Source organism: Oncorhynchus keta, chromosome 14, assembly GCF_023373465.1.
Source record: "Oncorhynchus keta strain PuntledgeMale-10-30-2019 chromosome 14, Oket_V2, whole genome shotgun sequence".
Taxonomy (NCBI): Eukaryota; Metazoa; Chordata; class Actinopteri; order Salmoniformes; family Salmonidae; genus Oncorhynchus; species Oncorhynchus keta.
In genome coordinates, this window is record NC_068434.1 from 38617481 (window position 1) to 38644026 (window position 26546).

Consider the following 26546-nt stretch of genomic DNA (forward strand, 5'->3'; position numbering starts at 1 on the left):
CAATAATGGTGGTGGGGGCAGCCCCTAAGACAGATTCCGTCTTTAAATATATTTAGGTGCACCTTCCCATTCTAATTCAACTAATATGGTAGTTTAATGACTTAATTACTTTTTAAAGACCATTATGTTAACATTGTGCCACCATTAGGAGTAGTAACACCAATGATGGTAACGCTAATGAAAATGTTTAGGTACATTTACTGAAATGGAGACCACAAATGATCAAATATAAGCTGTGTAGTGATATGATTATTCATTTTGCTTTCAATATTGTTTCCCTTCATTTAAACTGACAAACACCAAGTGAAACCTTGGATTTAGACACCAAATGATCAATGGAATCCTCAAATGTACAGTGGTCTCCAAAACTACTGGCACCCCTGACTGGCAATGCACAAACAATACTTAAAACAATATCATTTGAGAGAGAGAAACTCAAAATACCAAACATGTGAAAAATACTGTACTTTATTAATGTTTCAATGGAACCCAACAAAATAATTTATTGATTTAATTCAAAATCAATTAAATATTATTGTAAATAACATCTACCAACATTAAACCAGGAATTAAATTCCACTTATTTAAGTTTATCTAAGTGTTAAGGAACTATATTGAGCCATTACATCACTTCCTTTTTAACTAGGGTATAAAAATCAGGTAACGGGCATGCAATATCCCTTTGTCATCCAACACCATGAAGAAAACAAAAGGACTGTCAGTTCAAAAGAGACAGATGGTCGTAGACCTTCATAAATCTGTTAATGACTACAAGAAGATCCACAAACGATTGAATATACACTGAGCACTGTTAATTATTTAAAAAAATATAAAGATATGGAACAGTTGAAAACCTCACGGGCAGAGGACACAAATGCATTTAGCCCCCCCCAGGATATGGAGGAGGATCGTGAGAGAAGCAACAGCCCCAAGAATCACTGAAATAATTGCAGGCCAACTCTACAACCACACGCTCTTTGGAAGGGTTGCCAGAAGAAAGGCCTTAATGACCCCAAGACACAGACACAAGCGCTTGGAATTTGCCAAATGTCATTTCAATTGTGATTGGAAGAAGGTGCTCCAGTCAGATGAGCATCGGCATGTTTGGCATCGAAACACAGATGCAAACAAGGAGAGGCACCTCATACTCACTGTGAAATATGGTGGTGGGTCAGTGATGTTTTGGGGCTGTTTTAATTCCAGAGGCCAAGAGGCGCTGGTTAAGATTGATGGCATAATGAATTCCACCAAGTACCAGGCAATTTTGGCTGAAAATCTGGTTGCCTTTGCCAGAAGGCTGGGACTTGGCCGTTTGTGGACTTTCCAACAAGACAATATGCTACAGCTCAGCATTCAACACCATAGTGCCCACAAAGCTCATCACTAAACTAAGGACCCTGGGACTGAACACCTCCCTCTGCAACTGGATCCTGGACTTCCTGATGGGCCGCCCCCAGATGGTGACCGTAGGCAACAACACATCTGCCACGCTGACCCTCAACACTGGGGGCCCCTCAGGGGTGCGTGCTTAGTCCCCTCCTGTACTCCCTGTTCACCCCACAACTGCATAGTCACTTACGACTCCAACACCATCATTAAGTTTGCCAGTGACACGGCAGTGGTAGGCCTGATCACCGACGAGGAGGTCAGAGAGGGTGTGGTGCCAGGACAACAACCTCTCCCTCAATGTGAGCAAGACAAAGGAGCTGAACGTGGACTACAGGATGAGGAGGGCCGATCACACCCCCGTTCACATCGACGGGGCTGTAATGGAGAAGGTTGAGAGCTTCAAGTTCATTGGTGTCCACATCACTAAGGACCTATCATGGTCCAAACACACCAACACAGTCATGAGGACGGCACGACAATGCCTATTAGTTTTCAGAAGGCTGAAAAGAATTGGCATGCTCAGATCCTACGGTTGCACCATCAGGAGCATCCTGACTGGTTGCATCACTGCTTGGTATGGCAACTGCTCGGCATCCGACCGCAAGGGGCTACAGAGGGTAGTGCGTATGGCCAAGTACTTCACTGGGGCCAAGCTCCCTGCCATCCAGAACCTCTATACCAGGCGGTGTCAGAGGAAGGCCCTAACAAGTGTCAAAGACTCCAGCCACCGGAATTCATAGACTTATCTCTGCTACCGCACGGCAAGCACTACTAGAGTGCCAAGTTTGGGACCAAAAGGCTCCTTAACAGCTTCTACCCCCAAGCCATAAGACTGCCGAATAGTTCATCAAATGGCTACCCAGACCATATACATTGACCCCCTTATTTTAGTCTTATCTATTATAATTTTTTTAGCACAGGCTCGAAGTACACTCACTGGACTCTAACCACACACCCACACGTACTACACGAACACTCCAACACACACACACACACACATGCATATTGACGCCACACACACACATACATTCACAATATTCACACACGTTGCTGCTACTATCTGTTTATTATCTATGCAGTCACTTTACCCCTACCTATATGTACATATTACCCCTTTTCGTTAGTTATTTAGCAGTTTTATGGCTTGGGGATAAAAGCTATTCAGGCCCCTGTTGGTTTCAGACTTGGTGCACTGGTACCGGTTGCCGTGCGGAAGCAGAGAGAACAGTCTATGGCTTGGGTGGCTGGAGTCTTTAACCATTTTCCAGGTCTTCACCACCTGATAGAGTTCCTGGATGGCAGGGAGCTCAGTCTCAGAGATGTACTAGGCTGTCCGCACCACCCTCTAGCGCCATGTGATCGAGGGCGGTGCTGTTGCCATACCAAGCAGTGATGCAGCCAGTCAAGATGCTCTCAATGGTGCAGCTGTATAACTTTTTGAGGATTTGAGCACCTATGCCAAACCATTTCAAACTCCTTATTAACGGCTGTGCGCGTGTGGACCATTTTTTAATTCCTTCGCAATTTGGACACAGACTTGATGCTCAGTTAAATTAAACTGAACATGTTTTAAAGTGTTTTTACATGGTGCCAAAGTCAAGGGACAGTATTCCCACCGCAATTCAAGAATGACCCCAATAGAAGGCCCCAGCAAAGGGTCATCCGCAAGTCACCTTTTCGTCACCCTGAATCCATCCTCACTCTGTTACAGCTGGGGAAAGACATGGCTTATAACTGAGTCTGAGGTGGGGGGAAACTGAGTTTGAGCGAACACAGTGGGGTCCTGTCCTGATGGTAGTTCTACTCTCCTCAGTGGAGGTGAAGGCTGTGACATGGGCTTATCAACATCAGATAAGGACAGAAACATGCTGGAATGGAACTTAATTTATTACACATGGCTTCTTAGGCCATTATCTAAGGAGGAGAAGTGGGTTTCTGTATGAGACAGAGAGAGACACACAGAGACACAGCGAGAGAGATGTACTATGGGCTGAGGTTTCTCTGTCTAAACTGGTTCACCCACCAGCCAGCCACCACAACCCTACGTAGGACACCAGCGCCTCTGGCCATTTTTCCGGCTTTGACTTCCAGATGTCAATAAAATATGTAATTATAATCACCTACCTCAACTCCTAAATCATCTAGTCAGGTCTGGCCACACAAGAACCTTCCTTATTACTGGTGGTGTAAAGTACTTAAGTAAAAATGCTTTAAAGTACCATAAGTCGTTTTTTGGGGTGTCTGTACTATACTATTTATATTTTTGACAACTTTTACTTTTATTTCACTTCATTCCTAAAGAAAATAATGTACTTTTTGCTCCATACATTTTCCTTGACACCCAAAATTACTCGTTATATTCACACACTTATCGAAGAGAACATTCCTGGTCTTCCTTACTGCCTCTGATTTGGCAGACTCACTAAACACTCGTGCTTTGTAAATGATGTGTCTGCCCCTGTCTTTCTGTAAAGAATTTAAAAAATAAAGAAAATGGTGCCGTCTGGTTTGCTTAATATGTTTTTTGAGCATTTTTTGTGTTTTTTTTATTGTTGGACATAAGACTTTAAAAACACAAACAAATCCGCTCCAAGTGATTTTAATTGAGGAAATCCAAAGTATTTCCACGCATAATAGAGATATACACTGACTGTACAAAACATTAGGAACACCTGCTCTTTCCATGTCTCCTGAGGGGAGGGGGAAAAGTGTGCATCTCAATATTAGGAAGGTGTTCCTAATGTTTTGTACCTTCAGTGTACGAGATAGTATACAAATGTAAGCAAGGTTTGAAATAATGTTTTAGTCAAATATTATTATCTGTTTAGGCTTCTTGCGTTATGTTTGCAGTCTTCAAATGATTTGCAACTATGTTACGGCCCCCTGCTCATCGCTCAAGAAAAAATTGGCACATGACTGAATCTAGATGACGATCTCTGATATTTGAAATGATTTATACTTTTACTTTTGATGCTTAAGTATATTTTAGCAATCACATTTACTTTTTGATACTCAAGCATATTTAAAACCAAATATGTTTAGAGTTTTACTCAAGTAATATTTTCCTGGGTGACTTTTACTTGTCATTTTCTATTAAGGTATCTTTACTCAATTATGACAATGGCCTTGGTATAGTGTTATTCTTTTAGTTTGTTGACAACCTGGTTGATTAACAATATTGGGTTGTTAACACGTTTGTTTTTTTATATAAATAAATGTGGGACACAAAAAAGGCAGTGGAGAGCAACATTGCACATCATGCATTGCTCTAATAACTTTTGAAAGATTGTTACGATGTTTGCCTCTAAATGAATATCGGCACAAAAATGTGTTTTCCTACGAATTAAGCCACACAAAAATGCATAACATACTTTTTGTACATATTTGCACTAATTGAGTGTGAAGATTGTGTTGATGAGAGAGATTTTCACCGACCACTTTTGGCTCGTGAGCCTACTTTCAGAACTACTGGCTAAAACGTATACAAAAGAACTGGAAAATCCCTTTAAAATAGTCTCAATCATTTGAAATGATATTACACTATATAGCAATTTTGTGTATAGCCTCTATGCCAATGTATTCACAGATGGATATTAGTATTCAGAGATATCTTAACTCCAAATAAGCATCAAGCTGATTACAAGCTTGTTTTAAGGTCCCAGCTTCCTATAACCATTAAGGGAAAAGGAAAAGCATCAGCAGTGTAATGTCCAGATGACAATTTCCTTCCAAATGTATCACTTCTGCATGCGTTTGCCCTGGGGCCCTTGTGTTATCAAATTGACACAGATAGCCATAAATCAAAGACTTATCTTCTCCCGCCATGACACTATAACCCCACTTTACAGCCAAAACATTAGCTTGGGGTTTAGCTGGGAGGAGGGGGGGATCTTGACTGGCAGAACCAAAAGATTACATTCTCCTCTGACTGTCCTGACGCTCCTACCACAGACAGAAAAAGACAGAGCTGCAGAGATGGGCTCGTTGTGCAACACTGACAGATTGCATGCTGGGATAGCCCCGGGGTGCCTGTCGTTTGCGGTCCTGATTTATGCCCTCTTTCCTGTTTAGCCAGCTCAAGTTATGCCTGTCTGTGTGTATGTGGTGCGACCGCCTGCCAGCATATAAATGAAAACCACACACACGCACACTGCCATGCACTAATTTCGTTTCTGTTCTGGTACTCACCAGTACTCTTTTATCTCTGGCATTTTGTTTGTCATAATGATCTTGTGAGAGATGGCTGGCATGTTCTGGATGTATGTGTGTGTGTCTGCTATAACACTCCCTGTAGATATACAGTCAGCTCCAAAAGTATTGGGACAGTGGATTTTTGTTGTTGTTTTGGCTCTGTACTCCAGCACTTTGGATTTGAGGTTATTTTCATCCATATCTGGCGAACCGTTTAGAAATTACAGCACTTTTTGTAGTGTGTGTGTGTGTGTGTGTGTGTGTGTGTGTGTGTATCCCATTTTAGTATTGGAACAAATTAATTGTGAGTAATGATAATAAGTGAGAAAGTTACAGATGCACAAATATCATACCCCCAAGACATGCCACCCTCTCACCATTACAATTGTATTTATTTAACCAGGAAAAGCCCATTGAGACCCAGAGTCTATTTTTCAAGGGAAGGCAGCAACAATCAATACATTACAGAATTAAAACATACAACAACATGATCCAGCTTTAAAAAAGCATTTACACTCCTCTGTAACAGAGTCTCCCATCAATATTTTAAATGAACTCAGTGGCACTAACATATCTAGATGAAGCATGGACTGTAGATTATTCCATGAGTCTGGTGCACAAGAAGAGAAGGTAGTCTTGTCTAATACTGTGAATGTCCTGGGGACTTTAAGTAGCAAGCACCTAGCAGACCGGGTATGGTAACTGCTGGTGGTGAAGTAGACCAGACTACAGAGGGAAAGAGTGAGTTTACCCAAAAGGGCTTTGTAGATGAACACATACAAATGTATCTTTCTGCGCATATAAAGTGAGGTCCAACCTACCATTTGGTACAATGTACAATGGTCAGTGAGTGGCTTGGCATTTGTAATAAAGCGCAAGGATGCATGATAAACAGAGTCCAGTCTCTGTAAGACGGAGGAGGCTGCATGATAAACAGAGTCCAGTCTCTGTAAGACGGAGGAGGCTGCATGATAAACAGAGTCCGGTCTCTGTAAGACGGAGGAGGCTGCATGATAAACAGAGTCCAGTCTCTGTAAGACGGAGGAGGCTGCATGCATATACAACAAGTCACCATAATCATTTACAGAGAGAAAAGTGGCCTGAACAAGCTTATTTCTAGTCATTAGCGGGAAGCAAGCCTTATTACGAAAATAAAAACCCAATTTCAATTGAAGCTTTGTCACAAGATTATCCACATGGACAACTTGTCATCCAACCAAACACCTAGGTATTTGGAGGATGACACTTTTTCAATGGACAAGCCACCACGTGTGACAATGCTAAATTTCTCAGGCAGAGTTCTAGCTCTGGTAAAGGTCATTAATTAATTTTTTTGTACATTTAAGACCAGTTTGAGACCATAAAGGGAGACCTGCAGTGACTGAAAAGCAGTCTGGAGCTCTTCAACAGCCTGAACCAGAGAAGGAGCACATGAATATATGGCTGTATCATCAGCCCAGTCAAAACTGTTCGCTGCTCTGGCCCCCCAATGGTGGAACAAACTCCCTCACGACGCCAGGACAGCGGAGTCAATCACCACCTTCCGGAGACACCTGAAACCCCACCTCTTTAAGGAATACCTAGGATAGGATAAAGTAATCCTTCTCACCCCCCTTAAAATATTTAGATGCACTATTGTAAAGTGGCTGTTCCACTGGATGTCATAAGGTGAATGCACCAATTTGTAAGTCGCTCTGGATAAGAGCGTCTGCTAAATGACTTAAATGTAAATGTAAATGTAACTTTGCAGGTTGCATCCCATAACGGGAGGTTAACTTTCTCATTCATGATTCATTCAGGACTATCCGTAATCATGGTATCATCCACATTAATGTAGACCTTTTTAGAAACAATAAAAGTGACTCCAAAATGACACAATACATTATTTACCATTTATTTCTATTGGGCACAAAATAATCTGAAACACAACCAAAACAAACAGCAAATGCATCCAAAAAGTTTGTAGAGTCACAAGCTTGATGTAATGATTGTGTGCTAGGAATATGGGACCAAATACTTCACGTTTGACTACTTTAATACACATAGAAGTGAATTTGTACCAATACGTTTGGTCTCCTAAAATTTGGTGGACTATGTACAAAAAGTGCTGTAGTTCACCCGATGGATGGAAATACCCTCAAAATAAAGCTGACAGTCTGCACTTTAAACTCCATAGTCATTGTCTTTCAAATACAAAGTGCTGAGTACAGAGCCAAAACAACATAATTGCCACTGTCACAGTACTTTAGGAGCTCGCTGTTGTAGAACCCGAGAGAAGAGCGTTCCAAATGTATACCCCTGTGCACACGAAATGACTCCCGCTGTTTTAACATGACTGTTCTATAAAAGGGACGTCAGTCTCACGGCCGGGCAGCAAATCTCAGGATCAATGCACATAGGCCAGTATATATATATATATATAACTACAGTAATTTGTGTATGTAATGTAGCCCTTTGGCCCTGTGTCATACGTTATGACAAATGAGCTCAGTGCCAGAGTATAGGCAGGGTGATCATTATGTGGAGGCCTATACTGTTGGAACAGCATCCTGTTGTGTTAGTCACTCACCTTTTAGCCAGTGACAAAATAGCTCCCTGTCCCTGCCCCTGCCACTTCCACTGGCTGGGATGGGAAAGTCAAGAGGACATGAACTTGGGGAGAAATCCCAACTTTCCCTGTAAATATGGAGGAGTTCCAGGAGCAGGGTATGTATCCTTTCCCTGCTGTGGCTGACTCTTGCAGTAAGTGACCATGAGACCATGAGAAACAGCCAGGGCTGCACCATCCGCGCCAGCAGGAGGGGGGAGTTTCACAAAGCCCTGATAAGAATATTAACTTCAGACACTGTGTGCTTCCCCTCCTCTCGACCAGTCCAGGGGAGGATGTCTTAATGGTGGTGTTGCTGATTATGACAGTGCATCTGCTATGTTCTGTTGTGATCTCCCAATGCAGGCTGAGCAGGCCAGGGTCTTCATTAAAAGTGTGTTAGGTAGCCTCCCCTGCGCTCCGGCCTCACCCATCTCTCCTCACCTTCCCTGGCCTGAGATCTCTCCGCTCGCACCCCAAGCCAACAGCCCACCTCACTTCATCACTGACATCCAACAAAAACAGCAGGACCTGGGAGAACCCATGGATCACATTTTCCATAATACCTGGTTGTGCACATCTACCCCAAACCTCCCACACACACACTATTATTCTCTCCCTCTCGTTCTCACACTCACACACACTAGATTTTCTTACAGAACAAAACTCCAGCATCATGTAAGATTTGTATTGTTTTAATGTAATGAAAAATCATTGTTATGCTTCAAATTTTCCAATTAACCTATACAGACATCTGTGCTTGGTATGAGAGCCCTTCCTTGAACAGTATTAATCATTGGATTCACCAGGATGTTGAATGCTTAACTTCAAACTTTAGTCTTCCAATATACATTTTGGTAAGACTGGACTGTGGCCCATTGGCCAAAATCCTCTGAAAGAGTCACTGCCTAGAGTCGACTTCAGACTTAACCACATCCACTGGATACATGATGGACAAAAACCTCAAAGTACATTGTTTATTATTCCCGTGTGAGAATTTCTTGAGCGCAGTGCAAGGTGATGACTTATAGTGGCAAGTGTTTGTCGGTGTTTTGAAGGTCTGTAGACAGTAGATACAGGTGGTCTCCACAGCACTCTCCACATTATCCTAATACCTCTACTCCTCTTCTTCGGGTATTTCCAACACTAAGTTTACCTGACAAAATTATATACCTAAAAAAAATGGAGAATGCTTGAGGATTAGCTGGATATAAGGATGAACATTTCCTGGTAGTTGTAATGGATAGCTCATGCTGTGGTGACTGTTGAAAGGCTTTGCCAGTTCCCACAGCCATGCAGATGTGGCCCTGGCTGGCTGCAGTTCTGTGAGAGTCTGCTCCACTGTCATTAAGGGTTCTGAACCAAACGAAAGACAGCATGGCACAGCATGGTAAACCGGGTTAGACAGCATGTTAAACCGGGTTAAATGGCATGGTAGACAGGGTTAGACAGCATGGTAAACCGGGTTAAATGGCATGGTAGACAGGGTTAGACAGCATGGTAAACCGGGTTAGACGGCATGGTAGACAGGGTTAGACAGCATGTTAAACCGGGTTAAATGGCATGGTAGACCGGGTTAGACGGCATGGTAGACAAGGTTAGACAGCATGGTAAACCGGGTTAAATGGCATGGTAGACAGGGTTAGACGGCATGATGCAGCATGGTAGACAGGGTTAGACAGCATGGTGCAGCATGGTAGACAGGGTTAGACAGCATGGTAGACAGGATTAGACAGCATGGTGCAGCATGGTAGACAGGGTTAGACAGCCTAGGGCAGCATGGTAGACAGGGTTAGACAGCATGGTGCAGTATGGTAGACAGGATTAGACAGCATGGTAGACAGGATTAGACAACATGGTGCAACATGGTGCAGCATGGTAGACCAAGTTAGACAGCATGGTGCAGCATGGTAGACAGAGTTAGACAGCATGGTGCAGCATGGTAGACAGAGTTAGACAGCATGGCAGACAGAGTTAGACAGCATGGTTGACAGGATTAGACAACATGGTGGAGCACAGAAGACCGGATTAGACAGCATGGTAGACAGGGTTAGACAGCATGGTAGACAGGATTAGACAGCATGGTGCAGCATGATAGACCGAGTTAGACAGCATGGTAGACAGGATTAGACAGCATGGTGCAGCATGATAGACCGAGTTAGACAGCATGGTAGACAGGATTAGACAGCATGGTGCAGCATGGTAGACAGGATTAGACAGCATGGTAGACAGAATTAGACAGCATGGTAGACAGGATTAGACAACATGGTAGACAGGATTAGACAACATGGTGCAGCATAGTAGACAGGATTAGACAGCATGGTGCAGCATGGTAGACAGGATTAGACAACATGGTGCAGCATAGTAGACAGGATTAGACAGCATGGTGCAGCATGGTAGACAGAGTTAGACAGCATGGTAGACAGAGTTAGACAGCATGATGCAGCATGGTAGACCGAGTTAGACAGCATGGTAGACAGGATTAGACAACATGGTGCAGCATGGTAGACAGAGTTAGAAAACATGGTGCAGCATGGTAGACAGAGTTAGACAACACGATGCAGCATGGTAGACGGGGTTAGACAGCATGATGCAGCATGGTAGACAGAGTTAGACAGCATGGTAGACAGAGTTAGAAAACATGGTGCAGCATGGTAGACAGAGTTAGACAACATGATGCAGCATGGTAGACGGGGTTAGACAGCATGATGCAGCATGGTAGACAGTTAGACAGCATGGTAGACAGGATTAGACAACATGGTGCAGCATGGTAGACAGAGTTAGAAAACATGGTGCAGCATGGTAGACAGGGTTAGACAGCATGGTGCAGCATGGTAGACAGAGTTAGACAGCATGATGCAGCATGGTAGACAGAGTTAGACAGCATGGTGCAGCATGGTAGACAGAGTTAGACAGCATGGTAGACAGAGTTAGACAGAATGGCGCGGCATGGTAGACAGGGTTAGACTGCATGATGCAGCATGGTAGACAGGATTAGACAACATGGTAGACAGAGTTAGACAACATGATGCAGCATGGTAGACAGGCTTAGACGACATGGTGCAGCATGGTAGACAGAGTTAGACAACATGGTAGACAGAGTTAGACAACATGATGCAGCATGGTAGACAGGCTTAGACGACATGGTGCAGCATGGTAGACAGAGTTAGACAACATGATGCAGCATGGTAGACAGGGTTAGACAGCATGTTGCAGCATGGTAGACAGAGTTAGACAGCATGGTAGACAGAGTTAGACAGCATGGTAGACAGAGTTAGACAGCATGGTGCAGCATGGTAGACAGAGTTAGACAGCATGGCGTGGCATGGTAGACAGGGTTAGACTGCATGATGCAGCATGGTAGACAGGGTTAGACAGAATGGTAGACAGGGTTAGACAGCATGGCGCGGCATGGTAGACAGAGTTAGACAGCATGGTGCAGCATGGCAGACAGAGTTAGACAGAATGGTAGACAGGTTTAGACAGCATGGTGCATCATGAAAGACAGGGTTACACACTATGATGCAGCATGGCAGACAGTGTTAGACAGCATGATGCAGCATGGTGCGGGATGGTAGACGGAGATCTAGACAGATAGTGTCTGATGGATCACTAAGGGTTGTTGCTTTTAGCTGTGTTATCTAAAAGAAATGGCTCAATTGCCTTGTTCTTGGGTCATATACTTGGTATTAAGTTTCTTTGCTGTCAACAAGAATATATAATTTAGTTGAATAATAACAGGTATTAGAGGCACAACACAAGCAATAAACATGTGTCCTATAGATTTGATGTTAATGTTCCAGTTTCCACTGTATGTATCCATTACTGTATGGTATATATCCATTACTGTATGGTATGTATTCATTACTCTATGGTATGTATCCATTACTGTATGGTATGTATCCATTACTGTATGCTATGTATCCATTACTGTATGGTATGTATCCATTACTGTATGGTATATATCCATTACTGTATGGTATGTATTCATTACTGTATGGTATGTATCCATTACTTTATGGTATGTATTCATTACTCTATGGTATGTATCCATTACTGTATGGTATATATCCATTACTGTATGGTATGTATTCATTACTCTATGGTATGTATCCATTACTGTATGGTATATATCCATTACTGTATGGTATGTATCCATTACTGTATGGTATGTATCCATTACTGTATGGTATGTATCCATTACTGTATGCTATGTATCCATTACTGTATGCTATGTATCCATTACTGTATGGTATATATCCATTACTGTATGGTATGTATTCATTACTCTATGGTATGTATCCATTACTGTATGGTATGTATCCATTACTGTATGGTATGTATCCATTACTGTATGGTATATATCCATTACTGTATGGTATGTATTCATTACTCTATGGTATGTATCCATTACTGTATGGTATATATCCATTACTGTATGGTATGTATTCATTACTCTATGGTATGTATCCATTACTGTATGGTATGTATCCATTACTGTATGCTATGTATCCATTACTGTATGGTATGTATCCATTACTGTATGGTATATATCCATTACTGTATGGTATGTATTCATTACTGTATGGTATGTATCCATTACTCTATGGTATGTATCCATTACTGTATGGTATGTATCCATTACTGTATGGTATTTATCCATTACTGTATGGTATTTATCCATTACTGTATGGTATGTATCCATTACTGAATGTATCCATTACTGTATGGTATTTATCCATTACTGTATGGTATGTATCCATTACTGTATGGTATTTATCCATTACTGTATGGTATTTATCCATTACTGTATGGTATGTATCCATTACTGTATGGTATTTATCCATTACTGTATGGTATTTATCCATTACTGTATGGTATTTATCCATTACTGTATGGTATGTATCCATTACTGTATGGTATTTATCCATTACTGTATGGTATTTATCCATTACTGAATGTATTCATTACTGTATGGTATGTATCCATTACTGTATGGTATTTATCCATTACTGTATGGTATTTATCCATTACTGTATGGTATTTATCCATTACTGTATGGTATTTATCCATTACTGAATGTATTCATTACTGTATGGTATTTATCCATTACTGTATGGTATTTATCCATTACTGTATGGTATTTATCCATTACTGAATGTATTCATTACTGTATGGTATTTATCCATTACTGTATGGTATTTATCCATTACTGTATGGTATTTATCCATTACTGAATGTATCCATTACTGTATGGTATGTATCCATTACTGTATGGTATTTATCCATTACTGTATGGTATGTATCCATTACTGTATGGTATGTATCCATTACTGAATGTATCCATTACTGTATGGTATGTATTCATTACTGTATGGTATGTATCCATTACTTTATGGTATGTATCCATTACTGTATGGTATGTATCCATTACTGTATGGTATTTATCCATTACTGTATGGTATTTATCCATTACTGAATGTATCCATTACTGTATGGTATGTATTCATTACTGTATGGTATTTATCCATTACTGTATGGTATGTATCCATTACTGTATGGTATGTATCCATTACTGTATGGTATGTATCCATTACTGTATGGTATGTATCCATTACTGTATGGTATGTATCCATTACTGTATGGTATTTATCCATTACTGTATGGTATGTATCCATTACTGTATGGTATGTATCCATTACTGTATGGTATTTATCCATTACTGTATGGTATTTATCCATTACTGTATGGTATGTATCCATTACTGTATGGTATGTATCCATTACTGAATGTATTCATTACTGTATGGTATTTATCCATTACTGAATGTATTCATTACTGTGTGGTATTTATCCATTACTGAATGTATTCATTACTGTATGGTATTTATCCATTACTGTATGGTATTTATCCATTACTGTATGGTATGTATCCATTACTGTATGGTATGTATCCATTACTGTATGGTATTTATCCATTACTGTATGGTATTTATCCATTACTGAATGTATTCATTACTGTATGGTATGTATCCATTACTGTATGGTATTTATCCATTACTGAATGTATCCATTACTGTATGGTATGTATTCATTACTGTATAGTATTTATCCATTACCGTATGGTATGTATCCATTACTGTATGGTATGTATCCATTACTGAATGTATCCATTACTGTATGGTATGTATTCATTACTATATGGGATTTATCCATTACTGTATAGTATTTATCCATTACTGTATAGTATTTATCCATTACTGTATGGTATGTATCCATGAACTAACGCTGCAGTCTTGTTGAGTGTTTTGCACTGGATGGTTGGTGTATCTCTGTGGTGAGAGAGAAGACCATTCTGAGTGAGTGACAGGAGACTGATTCTAGTTCTATCTACGGTTTGGCTGCATGGTCAGGTCCAACCTACAACAGGACCCGGCTGGGCTGGCCAACCTAAAGCCTTTCTAATTTGGTGATGAGCTGTAAGATGACCTGCTTGCCCCTTCTCTCTTGGTTGGATGGATAATAGTGATCATAGTAACCCCCCCCCTCCTTTGACCCAGGGAGACCGGGGCACTGGCACCCAGGTGCACTGGGCTAGCAGACATTGTCATCCACACGGGGTAAACTGAGACACAGCCACCAATAATTGATGAAGATGTAGGGCATGGCATTTGACCAGGCCAGTCAGCAGACACGTTCCTGTGGCCCTCCACTGAAGGGTCATAATCCTGCCACCTCCATTAGCTGTAATTGATTTAACCACAGACGCCCCTACTTCCTCCTCTCCCCTCCTCTTCATTCCCTCCATCAACTGTCTGCATTATCTTCCTCCTCCCTCCCATCACATTAGCTACAGGAATATGGTTCTTTCTCTCCCACTTCTTTTTGGTTTTTCAGCTGTGGTTGATGTAAAGTAATCATTCATGACCATGTGTGTGGCATATTTCCAAGCCCTCATAAAGACAATACGTCACACTGTACATTAATTCTTCTTCATGCCAAATTCTTCCTTGGTCCCTAACAATATTTTTGACTGAACACCTGTGATCTTGTATTCTTTATTGTTTCATTTAGGAGTGAGGGGGAATGGCTCAATGTAGCCATCTTCCCGCCTTAATCCATGGCCCCTAAAGAGGTTTAAAACACTCTGGTTACATCTAATCTTCTCGCTCAGACCCAGCCGAGCTTGAAACCTATTTTCTATGATAGGAATGGACAAATAAAGGTCTCTCCCAGCACACTCATGAAAGGACACTGTGTGCTCTGTGGATTAGGGGCTTGTTTTTTTCTCTTTCTCAATTAGACTGAATTTTTTATTTTTTTTAAATATAGTCTCGTTTGCTCAGTATTATACCTTGCCAAAGGTTTTGCAGATTCTACTCGTCTATTTTCAAACCTCCAGAAACAGCATATTCTGTCTTTGACGGGACTCAGGATCTCTCAAGTCAAATCCAGGTTTCAGATTGAACATATTCAGAGAATATTTAGATTGCATTGCTAAATTGTCAGTGGTATTATTAGTAACCACCTTACAAGTTGAGTGGCTTTTATGGGGCTTCATATTTTCATATGCTATGACTGAATCTGATAGATTTAATAAATGTGAAATTTGTATTGTCCTTGGGCTATTCATATAGGCCTACACTCAGATTCAGACGTGTTAGGTTGTGCCTTTAATGAATTGTACACACAGCACACATCTGATATAACATATAATTCATTATATTATGTTATGTTATATTATCATGATAATGTCTCTTTAGTATTGTATTTACTGTAGGCTAATCTTTAGAAATTCTAATTGTTTCATTTACACTACGAGAGAAAAGGGCACTGAGTTGGCGTTGGTACAGCCAAAAGCTCAATGGTCCATGTCAGCGCATGAACTGCAAAAAAAAAATGCAGGCACTGGTAAGGACGACTGAAAAGAAGGGTCCTTCAAGTTCAACCGGCGCTTTGTTTTGCATCGCTTCCCTACGCTTTGCTAAGGTACCTTCCTTGACACCTTTCAAATGACATGCACATTGATAATGTATCGTTTTCCCTATTGTTAGTATCACTGGTATTTGGACTCACGTTAAAGAGCTAGTGCTGTGTTTTTTTTTTGCTAATGTTGATAGCCTGTGGACTTAGATAGCTAATAAGCACATTGCATTGGAAAGCCTGTGCTAGCTAGGCTAACGTTAGCTGGGATAGAAGCTTCGAGCGAGTAGTTAAATATTATTATCTTAAACGTTGACAATACATACAATTGTAGTATAACTGCATCTGTATAGGTAAATCAATCTAGATTGCGTTGTTTACAGCAAACTCTTAGGTATGAATCCCTGCTAGATCCCTGCTTCCTGTTCAACACCAACGTTAGTAAGAGACTATCAAGGAAGAATAGTGTCACACAGGTTATTAAGCACAGACTTTAAACATGTCAGGAGAATGTGTGATACAAGAGTGCAGATGAGAACAGTGATTAAATTGAGAGCCCAAAAAGTTGTCTAACTAGTTAGTCAATTTTATTCATTTGTTATGTCTTGGAGTGGGCACATCAGGTGGTTAGCCAGAGGAGTACAACAGTGGTGTAGGCTGGTGATGAATAGCAGCCAATCCTCATGTCCCGCTATCCTGAAGTGTGCAGGTAAAACCACAAGAGGAGGGAATTGGTGATAATACAAACAGATAAGACAGAGGTACCTGTTGCCTTAAGTCAGGACGATGCAGCGACAAAGTGCTCCATCAGTGCCTGCCTGCTTGATTGAGGTTTGTATGGTATTAGAGTCCCTTATCTTCCATGGCCCCAGTTCAGCAGTCACGCCATTGACGGGAACAATGCCTCCTCTTCCCCCCCCATTGGCGCCATGAATGACAGTGGGAGTGGGTGCACTTGTGTCTGACTTTACCCTCTATCTAGGCTAGCTGCCGCTGTGCTGGGGTGTCAAGTTATTCCAGTCCAGATACCCTCCCCACCAGCCGATCAGTCACACAATAAAAGCGTGTGTGTCCCTGCCACTTCCTATGCTGTTGAATAAACTGGAGTTTTATAATGGACCCGGGTCTCCATTCAGCTTGTTGGTTTCCTCCTCGGGAGAATCTGATAGTATTGGCAGGGATGTGGGGAGGGTCGGAAGAAAAGGCTGACTAATGGTTAAAGAGTCGAGGCAGCCTGGCCCCCAGTGAAGTGGAAATACCCATGGAGGAAAAGGGAAACGCGAGATAAGACTTCCGAGGCGCAAATTGAAGATGTTGGAAGAACCATCCACATTTACTTTTTGTCAGCCAACAAGATGAGTAGGCCTAACGAACAGCAAAAGGACTGGCCTATATCAATCTACTATCCCCTATAGTACAAAAGTTGACCTATTTTATTATGCGAGAAATAAATATTCCAATAGTACAGCGGTCCCCGACTAAAACAAATATTGGTCGACCGAGAATCGTCCTGTTCTTTCAACCAATTGATTGGTCGAAATGTTTAAACTTATTTTCCATGTATTTATTTGATTTATTTAACCTTTTATTTAACCAGGAAAAGCCCATTGAGACCCAGAGTCTCTTTTTCAAGGAAAGGCAGCAACAATGAATACATTACAGAATTAAAACATACAACAATACAATACAACAACATGATCCAGCCTAAAAAGAAGCATTTACACTCCTCTGTAACAGAGTCTCCCATCAATATTTTAAATGAATTCAGTGGCACTAACATATCTAGATGAAGCATGGACTGTAGATTATTCCATGAGTCTGGTGCACAAGAAGAGAAGGTAGTCTTGTCTAATACTGTGAATGTCCTGGGGACTTTAAGTAGCAAGCACCTAGCAGACCGGGTATGGTAACTGCTGGTGGTGAAGTAAACCAGACTACAGAGGGAAAGAGTGAGTTCACCCAAAGGGGCTTTGTAGATGAACACATACAAATGTATCTTTCTGTGCATATAAAGTGAGGTCCAACCTACCATTTGGTACAATGTACAATGGTCAGTGAGTGGCTTGGCATTTGTAATAAAGCGCAAGACAGTCACACCCTATGTGTTTGAATAAAATCAACTACATATGCACTGAGCCTGTCTGATGCTTTAAACACACTGTTTGATTCAATAATTATGACATACAATTGACTAAAGAAAGAGCCCGGCGGTCACACTGTTTACATTGTTTTTTACAGCCAATGTCTGTGTGACTGGCTAACATTGTCTCGCTCTCCTCCCTACTGCAGCAAAAATGCACCACAGCAAGTGTTTATTGCGCTGTGTGTGCTGAAGCTGCCGCGTCATTTTATCCGTATATTTTATTACTTGTTTCAGACTGAACATTTCTGTTTCCTGAAATCCCAAATTTGTTTATGAAAAACATCCCCTATTCCCTTGACCCTTGCTCTCTTTACGTGACCAATAGGGCCTGATCTATAGCCTATCATAATCACATCAATAAATTGGTTATAACAAACTCTGAACACAGTAACACATGACAGTAAAATGGATGCGGAGGATGTGAAAAATGTACTTGAAACGGGTGAATGTTTACTGGTTGCTCAGGAGGGAAAGGGGAAGTCAGATCTGTGGAAGACATTGAGTTAGTTGCGGAAACTACTGGAGATCCAGATAAAGGAGGGTATAGGAGCAAGAGTTGCGAGAGGTATTGTGTGTCATGAAGTTGATGTCAGATTACAATATACATTTTTCTGACCGTTTGGAACAGTGTAAACAACACTAAATCAATACATGTACCGGAGTGTCGTTTCTAACGAGAGAAAAAATATATCTAAAGCCCTTATTACAGAAAAAAAAGGTTGCATGCGTTCGTGAATTGCCGTTTATTTATTGTTTCGGCTAATTATTCAAAGCTGAAAGCTCCGTTTTTGATATTTATTTAAAAACTAAAATGCTTGATTGCATTTCAAAGCATGAATGTCTTGTGATACACTAGGCCAGGGCTCCCCAACCCTCTTCCTGGAGATCTACTGTCCTCTGGGTTTTCTGTCCAAACCTAATTTAACACACCTGGTTCTACTTATTAGCTGCTCAACAAGACCTTAACTATCTGAATCAGATATGCTAAATTAGGGTTGGACTGAGAACCTACAGCACAGTTGATCTCCAGGAAGAGGGTTGGGCAGCCCTGCACCACACTATATATTGAAATATAGGCCTAAGTAAGTTACGGTATTAAGACCAACCAGGATGCGCTTTTAGGCCTACAGTTCGATGGTGTTTATACAAGGCTGCTATACTAAACCTACTAATGGCATTACTTATTATTATAATGATGATCATAATAATAGTAATTATAACAATAAGGAGATCAAGAAAAATGAGTGTATAGGAGCGAGAGCCTCTTTCGAACAGTGTAAAGAACACTGAATAAATGATAAGCAATACCAGTCTATTATAACCAAATAAATTGTAAAGCCTTTATTACAGCATAGCAAAGATGTAAAAACAGCTGAATCTGTGAAATTGCTTTATCCAACATTTTGCCATTGCCATGGTGCTCGCAGAATCAGTAAGCTATTAAACACTCAAACAGGCAACAAAAGCAAATTCTGTCTCAGTTCTGTAGGTCAATATGGACTATTTATAAAGCCAGGCACATTTGAACAGTTAGGCTATTGATTATAGACCTAATTAAGTTTTGTTTCCTCTCTCCTCAATTTTCTTAGACAATTAGGCTAAGGCAAGGGCTGTTTCCTTGTCTCTGCTGCTGCTGGCTCGTCCTCTGCTTTTCCCGTGGTTCATTTTCATGCCAGCCAGGTAGGCTATACTCCTGTTGTAAAGAGAAGCAATGTGCGTAATATTAGGAAAGTTGAGAAACATATAGTAGGCCTAGCCTATAGAAAGCTGATGGGATCCTCCTCTTTTTATTAGCGGCCATCACTCTGTTTTCTCCCGCAATTACATAGCCTATAGAAATGTTGCGCAACTTGAGCTGATGGGCTCTCCTGAAGTGTTTGATTAGATTTTTCATATATATTTCTATTGATGTCAGAGGGATTTAAAGGGACAATAGTACCCGTTAGCAAGTTTGATAGCCTACTAACGACCATCGGCAGCATCAGAGCTTGGAGAATCCTTGTAACCGTGACTAAAAAAGGTAATGTGGAATTTGACTACGGTCATGACTCGTGACCACCGGTGAGGCGGTAATACAGTCACCGTAACAGCCCTAGATGTGGGGAGGGTCTCAGAAGAAAGGCTGACTAATGGTTAGAGTCAATGAAGCCAGGCCCCAGTGAAGTGGAAGTGCCCACAGAGGAACAGTGAGAAAAGGGGGAAATGCAAGATAAGACTGTTCCAATAAAGAAAAATGACTAATAGCTGAGGTATGATCTCACTAAAGGAGGCATTTCTTAGTTGCCATGGAACCTACTGTAATGTGTTTAGCCAAGTAGGTCAAACCTGTAGTAGAAATATATTGTTAATTAAAATAACCTGTAAAAGCAGGCTATTCAGAATGTGTGTGTGTGTGAATGCTCTGCAAGGTGCTTGTCATTTTCATCATGCTTATCAAGGTTGAAATGTGATGATTATAATCAGACCCTGGCCCTGTTCTCTCTACATAATGGGTAGTGGGAGACTGGGTAGTATATTTTCCATAACAGCCTCCCTGTGATCTGTATGTCCTGCTCGTATTTATGAATGGCATAATATGACAGGGGCAGCTCAGGTGGGTGGCTAACTATCATGTGAGTGGCAGCTACCAACTCCAAAGAGCCACTGAAGGAATGTGGTCTGGACAGCCGTTATTCCACAACTTTGAGCCCCCCCCCCCCTTCATATAAGCAGCAAGCTCTGCGGAGCAGGGGACACAGGTAGTGGCTGCGTTTGATCTGAAGGTCGCCAGCCCCTTGCCGGTGTTGAGCGATACCTGGCTGGAGGAGCTGGCTCTTATTTAATAACATGAAGGGGAAGCGGACTCTCTCATAATTAGGCCTAATTACCCCACAGGTGTTGACAGATGGGCCGAGAAGAGACACGCTGCCTTTATCCACAGACTTAGAGTCAGATTACCAGAGCTGTCTTATCTGTTACAGGGCCAGTAGGAGACTTACTCTTTCCCTCCCTGGCCTGGCTGCCTGGCTCTTCCCACTGGGACAGGCAGGCAGATCTGGTCCGGAGGAGCTCAGGTATATTAATCAGTCAATGTGATTTATTATTCCCTTCCTCCCTGTCCCACAAATTTAATTAACCCTTCTATAATTTCTTGCGGGTAGGCTATATGACAAATTCCCTGACTGACCCACTGGTTTTATGGTTATCTGTTGGTTCAATCATTTTTGAAATGTCGGGTATTTAGTTTTATTAACTTGGGGGGGTTAAGACCTGTGGTTTGCCCAACAGTGATGATCCTCCACAATTGTGTGTGGCCTACTAGCCTAGTGTCCCATTTGCCTTCTATAGACCTACTGCTACAACTATGTGTGTCATATATTTTAGAACTCGTTGTTTTGAATTATAATGACCCAACCGAAGACAGACGGGCAGGTTGTTCTGCTTTGACGCCTTGCTCAATTAGAATGTGTCTCTGTTTTTGTGATTTTGTCTGGCTCTGTAGTCACACAGGGAAATGTTGTCTTTGTTCACTTGTTTCCCAGGCTCATTTCAGTTGAGAGGTAGCTACGTGTTAAGGCTTTACCATGGCATGTTAAATAACATCAACGCATCCACTTAATAGAAACACAACATCGCTATCAGCGAAGGTGATTGGAGATATGGACTATCCTGCTAGCATACAGGCTCTGCCTGTCCCGTCCTTTCCACCCGCCTCGCTCTGTTTGTTCCGCCCAGCCGCTTCTGGTGAGTTTTTCGCTAAAGTACAGTATTTGTCTTGATTTTACATCAGTTTTCATACAACATTTGGACTAGAATACCAATTACAGCTTTGTTTGCTTGGTTGCCGCCTCAGGTTAGCGTGAAACAATTGAAGAGCCTCTCTGAATGGGTTTGAGTGACATCCTGTCACTGGACTGTTTATTTGTGTAGTTTCACTGCCTTCCACATGTTTGTATTGGGGTTTTTGGCTGACTTGCTAACAACCAGCCACCACAACAGCTCCATTGTTGGGGCAATCACAGGCAGCGGCTCTGGAAATGCTGACGCCACTAAACAGAGGATGAGGACAGTGGACTGAGGAAGCAGTGGTGTGGTAGATGGGGTTGTTTCTATTTCCACCTTCACCATTCTATTGTGGGGGATGCAGGCTGGGTGGTGGGCGCGCAACCTACTTCTGTGATATTTCCCCAACTGCAGTAGTTTCCTTGTCAATCATCCAAACACCCCCCCCCAAAGCACAGCCAGTGTGTTTGATTGACATGCAGGCGGTTGGTCAGGGGAGGAATGTTCTGAGGCCCAGGCAGTCAGTGTTTGTACAACGAAAGCACAGTGTGGTTCCAAACTAGTTGAGCCTCAGCCCAGCTCCAAGAGCTGTAGGCCTGCAGTAGTACAATAAGGGAAAGGTACCTTAATCCACCTGTTATCAGGGTGAGCCTCCCTGTCACATACAGAAACGGCAACAGAAACAGCACAACAATAGCTATGGAATGTAGCCTGGCCTTCCCACCCATCCTTTCACAACCTCAGGCTTAACTAATATATCTTCACAAACTTCTACGGTTGCCATTTTGTTCAATGTCTTCATACCCCAATGTAGGTTACTACACTGAGTGTACAAAACATTAGGAACACCTTCCTAATGTTCCACCCCTTTTTGCCTTCAGAAGAGCCTCAATTCGTCGGGGCATGTGTCGAAAGGATGCTGGCCCATGTTGACTCCAATGCGTCACACAGTTGCCAAGTTGGGTGGATGTCCTTTGGGTGGCGGACCATTCTTGATACGCATGGGAAACTGTGGTGGTGAAAACCCAGCAGCGTTGCAGTTCTTGACACACTCAAACCGGTGAGCCTGGCACCTACTGCCATACCGCGTTCAAAGGTACTTAAATATTTTGTCTTGACCATTCATCCTCTGAATGGCACACAAAGTATTCAAACCCCTTGACTTGTTTCACATTTTGTTACGTTACAGCCTTATTCTAAAATATATTTATAGTTTTTTCCCCTCATCAATCTACACCCATTTATATTTAAAAAAAAATAACTATCACATTTACTTATGTATTCAGACCCTTTACTCAGTATGTTGTTGAAGCGTCTTTGGCAGCGATCACAGCCTCTAGTCTTCTTGGGTATGACACTACAAGCTTGGCATACCTGTATTTGTGGAGTCTCCCAGTCCCTGCCACTGAAAAACATCCCCACAGCATGATGCTGCCAACACCATGCTTCACCGTAGGGATGGTGCCAGGTTTCCTCCAGGCGTAAGGCTTGGCATTCAGGTCAAAGAGTTCAATCTTGGTTCAATCAATCCAGATAATCTTGTTTCTCAAGGTCTGAGAGCCCTTTAGGTGCCTTTTGGCAAACTCCAAGTGGGCTGTCATGTGCCTTTTTACTGAGGACTGACTACTGTCTGGCCAATCTACCATAAAGGTCTGATTGATGTAGCGCTGCAGAGATGGTTGTCCTTCTGGAAGGTTCTTCCATTTCCACAGAGGAACTCCTCTCCCTGAGCAAGGCCCTTCTCCCCCGATTGCTCAGTTTGACTGGTCAGCCAGCTCTAGGAAGAGTCTTGGTGGTTCCAAACTTTTTTGGGGGGGCCACTGTGTTATTGGGACCTCCAATGCTGCAGAAATTGTTGGGGTACCCTTCCACAGATCATGGCCTTGACACAATCCTGTCTCTGAGCTCTACAGACAATGTATTCGACCTCATGGCTTGGTTATTGCTCTGACATGTACTGTCAACTGTGAGACGTATATAGACAGGTGTGTGCCTTTCCAAATAATTTCCAATCAATTGAATTTACCACAGGTGGATTCCAATCAAGTTGTAGAAACATCTCAAGAATGATCAATGGAAACGGAATGCACCTGTGCTCTATTTCGAATCTCATAGCGAAGGGTCGGAATACTTATGTAAAAAGGTATTTCTGTCTTCGCTTTGTCATTATGGGGTATTGTGTGTAGATTGATTAGGGGGAAAAATATTGAATATATTTCACATTAAGGCTGTAACATAACAAAATATGGAGAAAGAGAAGGGGTCTGAACTTTTCGAATACACTGTACACAATCCATGTCTCAATTGCCTCAAGGCTAGAAAAGCATTCTTTAACCTGTCTCCTCCCTTTCATCTACACTGATTTTGAAGTGGATTTAACAACTGACATATCTTTCACCTGGTCAAGGGCTCATAGCTTTCACCTGGTCAGTCTATGCAATGGAAAGAGCAGGTGTTCCTAATGTTTTGTACAGTCATTGCTTTAGATTATTAGGTCGCTTGTGGTAAACCTATAATATGCTTAAGATGTAGGCCTATGTCTCTGGTTTCTGGTTAGACTAGTCATTTATGATGATGCAGTGACCGATTCCAGAAGCTTTAGGGGATCCTCTTTCTCTCTGCTTGAGCGGTCAGACTCTGGGTGATAGTGTGATAGTGGTGGCTGGCTGGCTGAAGTGGTAATGGGATAGTGGTGTGGGACTGGGGATGACTGTGGTCTTTGTGATGGTTCGAGTTAGACGGTGGTGCAGGTGCCCTCTTCTTAATTAGGGAGGCTGTCCAGAGGTCTGTCTCTCTCAGCTTCACAGATTAATATGGACAATTGAACCAATAACCTTCTGAAATGAGCTTCTCCAAAATACCTGCGGCTCCAGTTTCAGCGTGTGCTGATGTGGAGGGCAAGGGTTAGCCTATAGGAGTAGGGGTGGGTGTGATTATAAACTAAGATTGTCGAAAAAGGAGTAATACAAAAGTCTTGAAACAAAATCGGCCTATTCTCACGTTTCTTACGGAGTGATTTCAGTGCCAACAGAGATTGTATTTGAATTCCATATTTTTTAACTTTGTATTAAGATAATGAACTTGAATTTGTTTTTCGATGGTAATGCAATTGAATCATTGAATTCATTAATTTGAATTTATCGTTCACGATTTGAAACTGAATTGAATGAATTGCATTCAGCTTTAAATTTCCATTTCAATTTATATATTCAATATTTATATATTCAGTTTCAATATATATGCTATATATTGCATTCATTGTCCGTGTATCAAGTTTACAACCAATAATTTAAGTTTGTCAACGTTTCATATATTCAACTTCTCCGGTGCATTCAGATTCAGTTTTTAAATTCAGTTCTCTAAATTCAGATTCAAAAACAGACACAACGTCCTGGTACTTTGCCAGCCAAGAAAGATATAGAATCAAACGCTCTCTGTTGTCAATAGTAGCCTCTAGCTTCAGAAACCACCAATGTGACATGTTGAATTGATTTCCTTCCTATGAATTTGGCTCTAGCGTTTTAACCGTCTTGTCTATAAGCTAGTATGACCCCATTCCTGAAAGCTAAGACTCTCCCCTCTATGATGATCACAGGGACTAGCCTTTCTACTCCTTGTTTAATATCTGACTGACTGGTTTTGAACCAGGTCTCCTGCATTTTACAAGATTGTGTTAGCCCACTTAGCTTAAACCCATGGGGAGGAATTCAGGAAGCTGACACAAGTCTTCAAGTCTCCAGCAAGGTTAGGCCTTCTCATCAAAATTGCATGGTTCATCAAACCACCGCAGTTAGGTTTCATCCCCCCTTTGACCTCACACTCAGAGATCACAGCACCAATATAACTGACTGTGTTTGAAATCAGGCCTCCTGCACAACAACAATTTCCGGAGGATCTGTGCACCACCTTTAATGAGAGTGCAGCAGAGGTGGTTTGGTGATCCATGCATGTGATGAGCAACATTGCCTGAGACCTGAAGACGTGTTAGTTTGACTGATGGGGTTCTAACCATAGATAGAACTGTTTTATATCTCAATGGTTCTAACCCAGGTCTCCTGTTCGCCAGACAATGCAACTTTGCAGGTCTCAGACAAGTTGCTCATCCACCCCCCTTTGACGACCTCCTCGAAATAGACAAATCCTAGTCACAAGACCAATCCCTAGGCTTTAGCTCAGCAGGCTAACACAGTCTTTGTCTAGTCAGTCACACCCTTATAATAACTTCCCTTGCTGGAGACCTGAAACTAACAGGTCAAACGAATACGTCTTCAGGTTGCTCATCACATAAGCATGAATCACCAAACTATGCTCTTTAAAGGAGTAACCTTGCTGTATCTTGAAGACCTGTATTAGTGCAGCAGGTGGAGATCTGTGAAAGTCACTCCTCGGCCTGAAGTGTTGCCCATTACGCAATTGAAGAAGGCCTTTTGTAATAGCATGATGTGTTGGAATGCTTCAGGAGGGTGGCCAAGAGCCTTTTCGGGGCAGAAGTCTTGAGTTCGAGTCTCCGTATGAGCTGAATCAGGGGGAAGCGGTACTCGCTAAGCAGGCA

At 41.9% G+C, this 26546-nt stretch overlaps 1 protein-coding gene across 5 annotated transcripts in view; it reads left to right on the plus strand.

Annotated features, from left to right (window-relative positions):
- Positions 1 to 16033: 16033 nt before the first annotated feature.
- gnb1l (guanine nucleotide binding protein (G protein), beta polypeptide 1-like) overlaps positions 16034 to 26546 on the plus strand; it is a 28512-nt gene continuing 17999 nt past the window's right edge. Inside the window, exons 1-2 of one of the 5 annotated variants that reach the window (XM_052461734.1) lie at positions 16034 to 16155; positions 22876 to 23090. The gene's annotated coding sequence lies outside the window, so the exon portion shown is untranslated. Of the gene's footprint in view, positions 16156 to 19821; positions 19913 to 22875; positions 23091 to 26546 lie in introns of those variants that run through there. The other 4 variants (XM_052461736.1, XM_052461732.1, XM_052461733.1 and 1 more) reach the window with 4 other exon arrangements.